Source organism: Hibiscus syriacus, unplaced genomic scaffold (assembly GCF_006381635.1).
Source record: "Hibiscus syriacus cultivar Baekdansim isolate YM2019G1 unplaced genomic scaffold, ASM638163v2 tig00111208_pilon, whole genome shotgun sequence".
Classification (NCBI taxonomy): Eukaryota; Viridiplantae; Streptophyta; class Magnoliopsida; order Malvales; family Malvaceae; genus Hibiscus; species Hibiscus syriacus.
Genome location: NW_024063020.1, coordinates 787,158 through 799,863, shown reverse-complemented (window position 1 = coordinate 799,863; position 12,706 = coordinate 787,158). Strand labels below are relative to the sequence as shown.

Genomic DNA, 12,706 nt, shown 5'->3' with positions numbered 1-12,706 from the left:
AACCATATTTGGAGGCAAGTGCTTTCCAGTTCTTACTCCTACAGACTTCTACAACACTTTTGCCTTTGTTTTGTACCCCCCAAGACGGCTGCAGCAGTCGATACCCCCAGAGGGAATGAATAATTGCCATATTTAGCAATACATTGTTTGACATCAAATTGCTCCATCAAGGATCGACACAATTCCCTCCGAATTGGTTGATCCTTTACTCCTATCAATGATCCAAACCCCATTTCACTCAGCATATTCAACTGATCATTCTTTTTAAGGTGTTCAATTAATGAATACACCCTTTTTATGCCGCACCTTGTCAACACATCCTACATTTTTTAACAATATATAATGTTATTGTTCTTATATATCTTGTATCAACGTATTTACAAGTTTAATGAATACCTTCTTTTCATGTTCTTTCCTCCGTTCTTTGTATTCTTTACTATCATTCCTTGACAGTGTGATGTAAGGTTCCTTTTGAGCATCACTCATCGAATTCCATTTCGACCTCACATCTTTTTTCACCTAATATTAAGAATAAACGTTTCTTAATCAATACATTAACGCTAAATAATACTCAATGTCAATTTCATTTTACATACCGCTGTGTGTGCCATCTTCCTTCATCCTTTTGCATTCGTCCATACTGTCAACATTTAAAATTTGTAATCAATTTAAAGTTCCTAAATACTTTAATCCAATTACCATTTCAACAATAATAACAAAAAGAAATTGACACTTACTAGAAGTACATATATCCACCCTTTGGTTGCTTTCCACCCATTGACTTCATTTTTCCTTCATATATCAGTTTACGCAAATCAAATCAAATACTTGTATACAAAAATCGATAACCACTCTTGTGGTAAAACGGTTGGTCTTCAATAAAATTTGAATGGCCACTACAACAAGTGTCGGCACATTTATACAAACCTCAAATATCATTTTCTACCTATAATATTATATACAGGATCCATATTTATTTTCTACCTATAATATTATATAATAATCGGTCCCAAAACCTCCCTATTTCCTTCAAACGAATGGGAACACTCAATACTCAAAGTATCGGCACATTTATACAACCTATAATATCATTTTCTACCTATAATATTAAATAAAAGTATTGATATTTATCATCTACCTAGAAGATCACTTTTTACATGTAATCGGTCCCAAATGCTTCTTTACTTCGAAAACCCCAAACAACAACACATAAAAACCCTAATTACTGTAATAATAAAAAACTAGGGTTTCAACAACGTACCTTTCGATTTGAAATGCAGCAACAAACATAACAAACTTCAACGTAGAAACGCCTTCTGAAATGCAGCAACAATTACGCTTCGATTTCAAAAACTCTATCTATTTTCAGAGGAAATTTAGTTATGCCTTTATATTTACACCGGATATGTTATTTATATTTAATCGATACAATTACATAAGTGTCGATACTTTTATGTGAAGTGTCGATACTTTCGAGAGGATATTTATCTATTTCTCTTAAAGTGTCGATACTTGTTTACGCGTACTTATTAAAGTACCGACACTTTCAACATAACGGGTAGCGCTTTACCATTTATTTCAAATATACTTTGCAATTTATCGGTGAGCTGAATCCAAAGGCACATAAGCATAAGAAGACATCACTACTGTTTACTTTCTATCAATTTATCCAGTACTATTGATTTCTATTTATTTCAAATATACTTTGCAATTCTGATTTATTTGCATGATGATGCTTTGTTGTGCTTGGTGTATATTTTGCCGAGTCGCTGAATAGATTACTTGGTGACAACTGGAAGAAATTTGCAACCCAAAACTATTTTGATCCGAGTGGACTTTTCTTACCTCCTCACTATTGCCATCATCATCTTGGTCAGCGAGTAACTCATCCTATGCTCTCATTTATTGAAAAATTTTCCCCCATTCCTCTAAACCTCAACTTTGTGATACTTTCGGCAGATAAACACTGTTTTGCATGTGTTACCTAATAGTTCGTTGGAAAAAGGCCGAACTCAGACACCGTGCAAGGCTTTCCCGCAACAAGCAGGAATGAAATTGCCTGGTGCTGTGTTACTGCCCTTTCCTAGTTCAGTAGCATATGCATTTATTAATTGCATAAGGGAAATTAGGACTGAGAAAGATGATAAGAAGCTGGAAATGGGGGGAACAGACAAGAAAGATGGCAGAAATCCGATTCGAATTATCGGGAGTTTAGCTCGGATGGTTCATGCAGCCAAAACATACCCTATTCAAAGGAGTTGGTTTTAACACCAATTGAGACATAAGCATATTTTCATTGACATCCATTTCAATACTTTTCATTCAATTCGGGTTTTGAAGTTTGGTTCGGGTCAATTTTGAGTTCGGATCTTATTTTGTTCCATTTCAACTTCCTGTTTTAGATTTTCGATTATTTCAGGTTCGGGTTATCTCCTCTTACTTGCTCAAGTTGATCGGATTGGATTTTTAAATTTGGGCATCGGCAGATCTAGATCGTCGTAATGAAGAACCAACGAAGAACTTTCTTTTCCTTTGAATTAAGCATTTTATTTAAACAACTAAGTACATAAGGCTGCCTTACCATACAAATCTAGTACAGAAACAATAGCCAGGACCTGCCAACATTATTAGTATTAGTATTATTATTATTATCCACTCTCGTGAGTGTAACTACAAGACCCTGAGAGGAGAAATGCCAATGAACTCTCTGAATCGTCAAATGGTGGTCGATGGAACTCGTGAAACCCGCTGAAATTACATGTCTCAAAGTTCAAAGGTGAGAAACAACAGGCAGGATCGTTGATGCTCCCTTTAACATTCACACTCGACGAAAAGTTGAACATATTCATGGTTCCAGCCTTATCCGTGGCTTCATCGCCATCGCCCGGGTCACACGTCCCCGTGGATCCTTTAGTGTCATCCAAGGGGATTGCTGGAGTGTGTCCCTGGAAGAGAGCAATATGACCAAACAGCTTATCTTTCCTCGAAAATGTCGTGCCGCACGAGCAAATCCATTTATCTTTACCGCAATGCTTCTCGTGAGTCTTGAGATCGGCAATGACCGAGAATTTCTTGGTGTTGCATCTGCTGCAAGTGAAGCTCTTGTCACAGTGGGTTCTCCTGTAATGGTTCTTGACACACAAGATGGTCTTCAGAGGCTGAAACTTTTTGTGATCCTTGTTCCTCTTGCAACCGGCGAAAGGGCACGAATATCTCTTGATGAGAGCCGGTTCAGAGCCGGATTCTTTGTTGGGTTTCGCGAGTGCTGCCGGCGTTTTATACTCATCTCCGTGCCCTCTCATGTGCATCCGTAAATTCGCATCTCGCTTGAACCCTTGCCACATATGGTGCAGAAATGAGTGTGGGGTGCAAGGATCTCCTCCTTCTCTAACTGCAATATCTCATATGTCCCTGGAAAAAGATGCTCCCCTAATTCCTCACCATCTTCCTCATCTTTCAATTCATGTTCCACATTAGTACTAATATCAACAGAGTTTTGCAGCTCGGAGACACCGCTTCCACCACCGCCACAACGACCACCATTTTGTGGCTGAAACTGTCCAAGAGATGCAGAAGGTGCACTCTGTGCATGCTTAACATAAGGTAAAAGACTACCAGCGGTCGATATCAACTGAACGATGATCGAAGTGAGATCGGCGGTGACCAGAAGCTGCTGCTGAGCTACAAGTTCACATGGTTGCACCCTTCTTCCGATGATTGAATGCACCAGACCCTGAAGCTGATGGATCTTCTGCTCCAAGAACGAGAGATTGTTTAGCATTGCTGTTGGATCAAAGTCTTGGACCTTGCTGGCTTGAAGCAGCTCATTGAGAGGGTCAGGGAGTTTGATTTGGGGATTAGGGTCACACTGTGGTTCAATCCTCCTGCTGTAATCCAAAATGGAGGGATCTTCCCATTTCTGCTGATTTTGAGTTCTGAAACTGGTAGTAAAACATTTGTCTTTATGATCCATTGTTTGGCCTTGAATATCAAGATCCAATTTTTACTCAATTCTGCAAAATTCCAAATTTCAACAACAAATCACCAGAAAATAATACTATTTTGGTACCATAAGCATGCAAGGAAACAAGAACCAAATTTCACACACCAAATTTACTCATGAAATCCAGCAACCCCTTTTCTTTTTCACAATTAAAATGACAGAAAGCTGCCTTTTTTCTCTTTAGAATTGCAGAAAAACAGAAAAACAACCTCAATATCCCATAAGCCTTGTATTTAGAATGAACCAAAACCCCAAAAACTCAGTTTTGAAGTTCCAGAAAACATCTCACCATGCTCCTAAATACCCACACAAGAAAGGAGAAAACCCCAATCTTTAGAGCTACCAAATATTAAAAATCAAAACTTTAAACCAAAGGGTAACAACAGTAACCAGGAGAGAACATACCATATTCAAGATAGCTTCAGATGCTGTTGGTTCCAATTTCAAGGTTCTAAAGAGAGACGGGGAGTAGGAGAAATAAGCTTGGACCCCACCCAATTTATCAGCAAAATGAGGCTCAGAAAAATGGTTACTGTAATACTTTGTTCAACAAAGAGGACAAATTACAGTTTGCTAATGCCAAGTGGGGCAAAGACAGAGACAAGGAGAAGTCAACCCCATCAATCAATCGATCAACGAAAACTTTTTGACGGTTTGATTTGAGTTTACTTGGAGGCTTAAAACTTCAATAATTTAAGGTTAAATTATATATTTAGTCACTCAATTATTTATGTGGTTTTATTTTAATCTTCTACCGTTAAGAAATTAACAATGATATTAATATATGATCATAAGGTAATATTATGTCATCACTAAAAAATAAAAAAAATTATCATGTCAGCAATTTTATTTTTTTTAACGGTAGATGATCGAAATGAAATAAAAACGTAATATTAGATGTGTTTTTGAAAAAAAATAATTGAGTGACCGAAATAGAACTATAAGAATAGTCAGTGGTAAGATTTAGAAATATTTTTTAGAATGGACATACATATATTACTAATACATGATTTTCATACTGGTCAAGAAAAATAAAATTTCAAAATGAGTACACTTATTAAAATAAATAATTAACTAAAGAAAAATTAAATTTTAAAACGTGTACATATTCACCTTAAAATCAAATTGCATTCATTATTGAAAATAGTTGAATGACTAATATGTAGTTTATCCATAATTTAACCCCATCATCTTAAGTCTTGGACAAAGGAGGGTGGAGGCTAAATGGAGACAAAAGACTCCCAAGAGTAGAAGGGACCCATTGGATGCAACAAATTGAATTGACCTTCTTTCTTTATGAACAATAAGATGAACGTAATTAGTTTAAGTGATAAAATATATTGATATCGTTTAAATAAAATTTTAAATTTAAGTTTTTGTATATGTAAAAAAATTTGTTGAGACACTCAACTATTAAAATTACTTGTACAATTCAAATTAATTCAGATTAATTAAGGGTTTGTATTATTAGTTTATTTAATTAATTTTGGTGTATTATTGAAGGTATTTTATTGGAGAATGTGAGTGGCAGGAAACTAGGCCAGCTCCAGGTCCTAGGACCCTCCTTTTCTACTTTCTACCGCACAACGGTGGTGGCTTCTGACTCTGAATGTACATTCAACATTTTCCTTTGGCATTTCATAAAAGAACACATTTTTAATTTATCAGTGGGTGTCATTAAACACATTTTCCTAAATAAAATATTAATTTAATTTTAAATTTTTTATTTCATTCATATTTAGTCTTTCTTTAAAAAAAACTCTAAAAAACTTTCCAACTTTAAGATTTGATCAAAATCTCCTATCATTGGGTGTCATTAATCACACCTCGTTAGCAAAATTTGAATTTAATATACATTTTACTAGAAAATAAATATTCTTTTTTTAATTAATCACTAGTGTCTGATATATCGATTGATTAATCTAGATCGGGTACTGTAGAGGCGAGGGAGACCCTCCTAACCCAGATTGTTATATTCGTAAATGTCAGGATTTGAACTCCTGACCTTGCTCAAGGGACCTAGTACCTCATCTTACTAGACCAACTGGTTGTTGGTAAAAATAAATATTCTAAACTCTACAAACCTAACAATATAATCCATTAATTTCTTAGTTTTAATCTTTCTAAATCTATTCTCGGATTTTAAACTATGTTACTACATTCCTTAAGACTCTAAATTATTTGATAATAAACGTTTGATCATTCTATTGTAACTAGTGGTGTTTAAACCCGTAATCTCTAAAAATAAAAACGATTATTTTTAACATTGATTAGTGCCCTTTATATAATGTTTATTGAAGTAGAAAGAAATCCAAATTTTGACACGTTATTTGTCCAACTCCAACATGATGTGTGAGCCAACCAAATAATGACAACAATCAAACATGGGACATAGATATTAAAATTATGGACAGATGCCCCAGTGCACAGTGGTGGTCCAAAATGTAGGCCCCCAACTCAAATTCCAACCCCAAGTTGTTGAGTTGGTGGGAGTTGCCTTCTATGCAACAAACTCCCCCAATCCTTTCTCATGCCATTTTATTCCATCACTAAATCGAATATTTTTTTCTAATGACTATAAAGTAATATATATTCGAAATATTTTTAAGTCTTTTAATAAGGCTATATATCATTTCAGTAGTAGATCTAAAAATATTTTTTAAGGTGAGCACACATATATTAACTACATAAATTTTTTGCATGAGGTGAACACAAATAAAATTTCAAGATGTATATAGTTAATAAAATTGATCACTAATCAAATCAAAAAAAAATTTGAATTTCAAGGTGGGCACGTGCCTACCCCACATAAACTTACATCCGCCACTCAACCTTGCAAATATAACTATCCGAACTCAAATCTTCTATAAAAAATAATATTCTTTTTTACTATCGATGTCACTCAATGAAATTTAAATTAAATATTATTATATAAATCAATAGTGGAATGAAATGTTAGTCTAATAAAATAAGACATTAAATTAAAAAGATATAATACTTAAATTTTGATATTTTGAACGGATTAAACTCATTTTTATAATAAATTTTCAGATTGATTAATATGATTATTTAATCAATAAATTGAATACAACTTTGTAACAAGGCAATTTAAATTCATTGTAAAAAAATTAAATTAATAATAATAATAAATGTTGTTATATGTTTAAAAAATAATTGTATAACTAATAGGTTCGTTCAAGTGGTAATTAACTTGATATCGTTTAAGTAAGACCTTACATTCGAGTTATTGTGTATACAGAAAATCTCCACTTGAAGACATATTCACCAAAGTCAAGTGTGTTATCCGGTCGACCTAAATTAGTCCGGATAAAACCTTAGAACCTAAGTACAACTAAAAAATAATCTTAGAAATGAACGGTGAAGATTGAAGGTGAAGCCATGCCCTAAAGTTAGCCATCATGATTTAACGTCAATTGCATACGTAAGCAATGACGATGGGGAAGCTTGATCTTTGATTGGTGACTTTCATGGATGATTCTCCTCTATTCTTGTATTATTTTCCTCATTAAATCAAATGTTATTTTTTCTATATTAAAGAATATTTGACACATAAAATATAAAATTATTTTTTAGTTAAATAAAATTACACGAAGAATTATAAAACTAAATTAAAGTAAATTATGTTAATTGATTATTCTCTTAAAATTATTAGCGTATATAAATTAGAATTAAATAATAAAAAATCATATAAAAAAGAAATAAAATACTCAAATAAATAACTTAAAAAATATGTATACAAATAAATGTCACTATCAATGTCAGAAGATAAACGTTATCAATAGTAACATAAAAATATATGTAATATTTAGAGAAATTTTACTGTGCGACAGTTTTAATATACGGTTAAAGAAATATAATATCGGTTTTGTTATTATTCTTTCAATAAAATCGGTAAAAAAAATTTACCTAAAACATTATTATTTTTACCTAAAACATTAATGTTTTTTAACATTTCCGGTAAAGTACTCAATAATAACAAAACTGATAACGTTTTATCGGATACGTTAACAAAACTGATAAAACGCTCAATAATCACAAAATCGATAAAAATAATAATATTTCTAGTAATTTTTTATCGATTTTATTAAAAAAATAACAATAAAATCAATAACAATTTTTTTAACAATATATTAAGACTGTTGTATATGAGATTTCCCTTATCAAATTTGCTTTGTCGCAATTCAACTATGATCTTTCTTTTATGATTGTGAAAAATTATTGTTGATGTACAACACGTTGGGTGGTGTTTTACGGTGGCTGGCAAGGTGAGAAATTATATTATTAAATTGATAATTTATAGTTCAATTCTTTTGATTTGGACATAGAATTTTATTCAAATAAATTCACGAGCACGAGAAAAAATTTTATGATAGAGGAAGAACTCGAGAGATCTCCTTTTTAGGTTAGAAAGAAGATATATTTATTTCCTCCACACACAGTCACACATGACACAATGATGTAAGAAGAGAATAACCTTTCTTTTAACATGTTTCAAACATGTTATAATGGTATATCTCTTTTATCGTAATAGTTATCTTCAAAGAAGGTTGCTTCTCTGAAATAATCCTCCTGGAGAGGATGAGAGATATAATATTTATCTCCTCTTCAATTTATGTAACGTTGCATATGCTTTTCAGGACAATTTGATAGGATATGTTGGGTGGGATAATCAGTTGAGTCTCTTGAAAATAATAGATACTGCAAAATAATAATGATAGCACTGACATGACAATTTAAAATAAAATCAGCGGAATTCAAAAAATTAGAATCGTGTCGAAGTGAAAAACTGTCTTAGAAACGAATTCGTCTCTATATGTGTAATCGCTACGTTAGGCAGATCATAGCACGTTCGTTCTGAAAATTCGTACACTCGAAAATCGGAGTGGATTGTGATTGTATTGCTCTTCTTTTAGCACCAGAAAGAACTTAAGGTCATCTCCAGCCCTCATCTCTACTCTACAACATCTCTATCTCTACTCTAAAGATGAAACAATAATTCATCTCCAGTACTATTTCTACATTATCACCAACTCTACTTTATTCACAATATTTAACTATTAGTATGTTTATTTATCTAATTTCAATGTATTTTTATCTATATTGCAATTTAATCTACTTGAATTTATTATATTATGTTTAATTTTTATTTTATTGTGTAGAAATTACAATAAAAAACATAAAAGATAGAATAAGAGAAAATAATATAACAAAGTAAAGTAAAAGAAAAAAATAACAAAAGAAAGTAAAAAAACCAAAAATCATAAAATAACAAAAAAATAATAATATGTAGTGCAGCTACAATACAACTCTAGATGTAGAGTATTACTGTAGCTTTTCTCTACTCTAGCGTTGAAAGTGGATGTAATATCTCAAAAGTGGGGTTAGTGACTAAAATGTAAGTTTCGGAAATTTAAAGTCTAATTTCGAAAGATTGAAAAGTTCATAGACTTAATTAGGAATATTTTGAGGATTATTTGGTAAATATGTAAGGAGGTAAGGGTAAATTGGTCTTTGTAAAGAAAGATTTTTATTATCTCTTTATAAAAGAGATAATCACGTGTAAATGGGAAAGAAAAGTCTAGAGAGATAGGGTTCAGTTTCTTCTTCTTCCTCCCATGTCTTTATGTATAAGGTGAGTTGGATTTAATTTGCTTGTTTCTTCAATTTTATGGTTTCTTTTGATTCTTGAGTGATAAGAAAGAGCAAGAGAAGATTTATGGTAACTTAAAACTCCAAAATGAACAAATTATAAGAGATTAAGTAAAAGGAGATTTTAAGTGAATTATTGAAATAGAAGGAGTTAATAGATTTTAAAGTTGAATTTGACTTGTCAAGGGTCTAATTAAGAAGTTAGAAGCAATAGAATTGGAATTAAAACATGTTGCAAAGTTGGTATAATTCTTGAGTTACATATGAGGGATAGAATTTTGAGGTTAAAGATGGTTTATATAGATATAAATTGGTTTAAGTATGTGTATATGAGTTAAGAACAGGAAAATGGATGAAAGATGAAGCATTTGAGTTGATTTGAGTGGATTTTCTTGCACGAAATGGAATTCTGGGCTAGTGTGCATCGATACACATTCAATATGTACCGATGCATCAAGGGAAAATTCCAGAAATAATTTAATGTGCATCGATGCACAGGAAGTGCATCGATACACCCCTTAAAAATGGAAACATCGAATGCCATGAGAGTACCGATGCACAGTTACTTTGAAATTGAAATATCGAATGTAATTAGTGCATCGATACACTACAGAGTGTACCGATGCACTTCAAAAGAAAAATAGAAGTAGATCTTTCTTATAGCTTAAGAAATCAAGGATCGAATCATAGTATTTAGAATGCTAATATGTATACATGATTGTGTAGATATCGATCGAGAGCAAGTTCCGTAATGATTGAAAGGTTATAATTGATCAAGAAGAGAAAGTAAGCCATAGGAGTAATTGATAGCAAGTGAGGCACATGTGAGTGCATCTTATTTTATAGAATGATATGGAAATTGGACTTGTGATAAGTCTATTTCTGATAGTTAAAGTTGCATGAAGTCTTGATTATAAGTAGGTGAATGACATGAAATGTATGTATGTTTGATTATATGAGTGGATATGTTTTTGTATGTGCTATGTGGCTTATATGAACATATGGTTATGAGATAAAATAGGTAATCGTAGGAGAATATGATGAAAGTGAATTCATGAGAAATAATATCAACTATATAAACATGTGTAAAGGCTATATAAATAATAGAGTCATATGATTTAAGGAGAATTGAAGAAAATTAAATAATATATGTGAATCTAATACATGAGAAGACATAGCCATGTGACTTGTGAATATACTTGAATAATACATGTTATGTGTTATGAGATTATGTGACAATAAGTTATATGATGTGAATAATATAAAAAGAAGCTAGGTGATAAGAAGATATGAGTTTATGTGATATGAAAGTGTATATATGAAATGAAATGATAGTTGATAAAAAACGTGAGCCTATATGAATATGTGATATGAATGTGATATACTTGATGTATGAGAATCATATGAGAATAAGAGATGACAATAAGTTACATGCCATATGAACACAAGAGAAGTGTTATAAGCTAAGTGACATATGATTATGAAATCATATGAAAAATGAAATGTACATGTAAATATGTGAAGTGATATGAATATAATGCCCATTTTATGTAATATGAGAGCTCGTGGTATAGTTGGCATGCCAAGAGTCGAGGGTTTACCTATGTTCTACGGAACAAATGGACAAAATTACCTATGTCTTTCGGGACATATGAACATTATACCTATATTCTAAGGAATATATGGACAGTTTACCTAGGTTCTTCGGGACCTATGGACAGTTGCCGAGCTTCTTTATGACTTCTGGATAGGTCCTTCGGGATATTTATACTAGTTGTAGTGACAGCATAGTGATGCACAATTTCAATGTACTCATATACCTTAAGTTTTCACATGTGTACATGGGCTAATAAGAGATAACATTGAATATAATGTATGTGATGTATATATGTGTTTTGTGATATGAATTATATGATATGATATATGTGTGTTAGTGATTATTGTATATGTTATAAGATATAAGAGATGAACATAATGGATCATATAAACAAGAGAATAGAAATATGAATGGTAATAATATGATAATGATAGGAAATAAGATAATTATATGCATGTGTGGATTTGATATATATGAATGGATATATGTTTAGGTATGATGTGATAGTAGTAATTGTTCATGCATGATTACAAGTTATAGTTTACATTATATGTTTATTGCCTCACTAAGTCATAGACTTAGCGTGTAAGTGATTTACATGTAGGTTTCAAGAAGAGTAAAGAGCAATGTGGAGCAAGACATGTCAGTTCTCCTTATTGAAGGTCAGATCAGAAGAGAGTTGAATAATATGTATTTTAATATATAAAGTTCTAGTTGGCATGTATTCAAAATAATATATTGTATAAGCTCTGAATAGTTCTGTAAACGTTTTGAATAAGTTATATGTTATAAAAGTTTTAAATTACTTACTATTTTATACAAGTAAATGTTTTGAAATGTCAATGTGACATCTCAGTTTTGTATCCGGGTCAGATACGGGTTGGGGTGTTACATTTAATGGTATCAGAGCTAAGATTTAACCGATTCTAGGCTTAAACCTAATTCAAATAAAGTTTAAAAATGTGTACATGCCAACTCAAAGTAAAAAATTTCTGATCTGATAGTGTAAGGAGTATGTTGTCTTGTTAATAGAATAAGATTTGTATAATATAGTAGAAATTGATTATAGAAATTGTCGAAGTGAATCAATGGTTGACAAATCTAATGGTGATAGCAATTCACCTGCCCTGGCCAGGCAGGATGAAGAGCGGAAACCTCAGAAAGTGTCTTATAAGATTAAAGGTTGATTTCAGAAAGTTGAAATCATATCTGAATAATGATATAAATTTTTCACTGTTTTGAATCGGAAAGGTGATATGGAGTCATTTTGTTATTTAGTGGATAAGATAGAATATGGTGAACAAGTGTCACCATAAAAGCATTAAAAGATCAAATAATGCAGTGAGAATTTGTAAAAGAGTTCAAGAATAAGTGTATTAGTAACAAGCATATAAGATGTATAAAGTCAGAGCTTATGAGTTTGAAACGAAGGGATA

General features: G+C 32.0%; 1 pseudogene; it reads right to left on the bottom strand.

The window, feature by feature from the left end:
* Window positions 1-2,531: 2,531 nt before the first annotated feature.
* Window positions 2,532-4,488, bottom strand: LOC120155872 (annotated as a pseudogene).
* Between the last annotated feature and the right edge of the window lie 8,218 nt (window positions 4,489-12,706).